Here is a 3,990-nt window from a genome sequence, read left to right on the forward strand (position 1 = left end):
TTTTCGATTTATAATCTCATTATAAAGGATCATGATCTTATGGTATTTTGAACTAGAAAATATGTGTTAATAATACGTGTATATATGAATAGTTAGAATTTCGAATATTTTATTAATCTATATGAATACATTACATATATCAAAAATACTTATTTATTAGATAATTGGTCGCGTGGGATATATAAATGAACCAAATAAAATAAACGATTGATTCGAAATCGAACCATTGTTGATTCGAAATTCTCGAATTATTCGATTTCAAATCTTGCAGATTCGAAAACGAACTCGTATCGAATCTACTGTGAATTCTATTCGATTCGATTCGAATTTGAATTATTCGCACATCTCTACCAAAAAAATATTGCGTCTTAAAATGCTCAAAAAATTTTTACAATACTTTGCGTTGTACTTAACGGAAATCTAGGAATCATGAAATATTTGGTGCATTTAAGTAATATTTGAACTTGAAGTTTTTGTGAACACTTTTAGAAAGATAATCATATATAATTTTATATGGGACCAAAATTGCAAATTAATTTATAATATAAAGTGTAACTAAAAGGTACGACCAAATTTTGGGGACACATTCCTTCCAGAGGATGGAAACATGTTATATGATCAAAACGCTTCATTTCTTTGTTAAAACTCTTTTTTATAATCAACAATTTAAGTTTACAGATGCACAAATTAATCTGTTTTTGTTTGGAATGTTGAAAAATACATACACGTTAAGCCGAGTAAGGTCATTCTGATTTATGTATACTGTCAGTACTAAAAATCTATAATTCACGTGTTATGAATATTCCAAATTTTTGATATAAATCAGTGTATATCGAAACTGATATACACTGAAAAATAATCAATCCTGTAGATATTGATGCCCAATAATATTTAATTTTTAAATTTCAACTACAGCTTACTAACAAGGGAACACACGGAAGTGTCCTCCGCCTTCGATTTCAATGAGCTTTGGAGATGTTAAATTACAGACAAAAATAAGATACTACAATTTTTTTATACGTGGTGAATCGCACGTTAAGGGGATGAAACATCTTTTAGAAAAAAATCGATTTTTTTATTTCAATGCGAATATCATCGAAACTACGAGAGATAGAAAAAAATATTTGAACCAGAGTTGAATGGCTTTAAAAGTACTTTATATTATAATTTAAAATAATTTTTTTATTGTTTATTTTTTTTGTTTACCCCCACCACTCAAAAATTTTTTAAATTTTTTAAATTTTTTAAATCAAATTAGAGGATATTTTAAGACGAATTTAACTATGTGTGATAAAGTTATTTTCCGAAATATCATTTTCGAGAAATAATTATAAACGCCTTTCTACGCAGTACGCACACCATCCGTACTCGTTTATGCGCTAATTCACCTACGTGAACTTGGCACCTGACTTTTACTAAAATAAGTTTACAATAAAAAAAAGGTTAGTATTTTGTTTGTAGTTGTTTGAAATAGTATAATTTCGTTTGTAATTCAATAAATTTATAAAAACAAGTTTTGAAAAATGACTATAACCCGACTTTGAGTTACAGAAAAAAACAATATATCTTGATTAAGGATTGTTTGTATTTATTTGAAGTGTTTTTCTCATCGTTTGTAGTTAAGCCATTCAAAAGTTACAATATATTTGCAATAAATAAAAAACGTAATTTTCAATTTTTAAGATGTCTCAAATTCGCTTGCGGCACAATTTTTATAATCATTTGTATTTGTTTGTAGTAACTTTTCCGTCGTTTTAGTTGAACCGTTTAAAAGTTACAATATATTAGCAATAAATAAGAAACGTAATTTTGTCAGCAAAACATTCGTCCCAGCGTATTTTTAATTGTCAAATTTCTTATAATAATATCTTTGCAAGGGATGATAATAATAATTAATCCTAATAAATCAAATAATTTTGCAACCTCTGATAATATATATTACGCGCCATGTACGGATATCTTTCATTTCGCAATTAAATGCATGGACAATTATGCATTTTCCATGCGGAAATTAAAGGTATCCGCACGTATCCGAATTCCAAAGATCTCTGAGAATGCGCAATATCGACGCTTTGTCAATTTGAATCTCGGTATTATACACATATGTACATACTTGGAGTATTGCTTATTATTATTACTTTTTAGTAGCCTTTTCGTTAGAAAATCGTTTGCTTAACTGAAACTTTATTGTAAAGGTGTGCGAATCAAACCTTTACATGGTCGAATCGAATCGAATCGAATTTTTATAACATGTTCGAAATCGAATCGAATTGAATCTGAAATTTTCACTTCGAATCAAATCGAATCAAATCTCTTTAATTCGAATACGAATCAAATCTAAATCAAATTTCCCAGATTAACATTATATTAGGCGATTGATTCGAAATCGAACCATTGTTGATTCGAAATTCTCGAACTATTCGATTTCGAATCTTGCAGATTCGAAATCGAATGGAATCACAATAGATAACTATTCGCACACCTTTACTTTATTGAATTTTTGTCTGCGTTTTGTTAATAATCACTGTGAATACTGAAAATTTATGATTTACGTTGAGTATATGCATATACATAAGAATGCAGCCTTTGATAGCTGACACTTAAATAAATTGTCGACGTAAAAGTCGCGCATTATGTATTACAAAACAGAAAATTCTCCCGCGTGTGTTTCTATCAGAAGCGAGTTCTATAAATAAAAAGCGCAGTGTCCTATGTTACTGTTTTTAATTCGAATTGCTGCAATCCGCTCACGGAACTGCCTCGCCAAAATATACGTTACAACTGCGGCTGTTTAGGATTAATCAGCATCTAGCGGTTTTAATAATATCAGCGGAAAATTTTGCTGTATTGTCGGATCGATTGTAAAAACGTCATTCAACGAAATCCTATTTGAACTCTTGCACGAAGTATTAAAAATCTTAATTTAATGATTTCATTCGAACGGCTTTAGTATATACAATAATGCAGTAAACATATTGATAAATTGAAGTTACTGCTGTTTACATTTTTCACTTCATATGCCAAGTGACAAATATTCACGAATGAGAATCCTTATATTACAATTTTAAATTTAGATCACTTCGCAGCTCTGTATTTTGGATTTTCGGCTTTACTAATTATCTTTTCTTCTTCATTTGCAGATTTCTTCTTTTTTTCTTTTCTTGATAATAAATATCGCTGCTCGTAATCCAATTGCAATTTTGGAAATGACAGCACATTATTTATACATACATTTAAACATTATTTATTGTGTGCTTACATTATTGCTATGATGACCCGCGACAAATAATTTACCCTAATAATGAGTTTTGTTAAACGCCTTATCTTCTCAGAAGTATTATTACACGACCTCTTCGTATTAATGCAAAAGTATTTACAGACCTGTTCCATGCTCGAATACGAATCACGCGGCAGTGAAAATTTTTTTCCAGCTGCCAGAATTTTTCCAAATAATTTCACAATTCGGTATTAACGACCAAAATGTGAAGTGCTTTTATCTCACGCCCTCATACTGGATCCGTTATCTAAACGATCCACGATAATTCAATCGAAATGCGTTTTTACAATGTTAGATGAGCGCGAGACGAATTGACACAAAGCAACTGCCAGAACAGCTCGACATCTATCTGATATCCAGAGGTCGGTAAAATAACTGATACAACTTATTTAAAATAACAAATATATAATAGATTCCAGAAATTTATTTAAAATAAAATATTGCAGAGGTCAATAAAAAACTGATAGAACTTATTTAAAATGAAAAATACAAGATAGATTTCAAAAATATATTTATAATATTAAATAAGAAATAAATCAGAAGAAATTATTTAGAATAAAAAGTTCTAAATAATTCTTTTACTTTTTCTTATTTAAAATACATATTTTAAATAATGCTTTTTTAAATATGACCGATGCCTGATAAGCAGAAGTCGGTAAAGTAACTAATATAACTTATTTAAAATAACAAATATGAAATAGGAAGAGCACACG

Source organism: Wasmannia auropunctata, unplaced genomic scaffold, assembly GCF_000956235.1.
Source record: "Wasmannia auropunctata unplaced genomic scaffold, wasmannia.A_1.0 LD336097.1, whole genome shotgun sequence".
Lineage (NCBI taxonomy): Eukaryota > Metazoa > Arthropoda > Insecta > Hymenoptera > Formicidae > Wasmannia > Wasmannia auropunctata.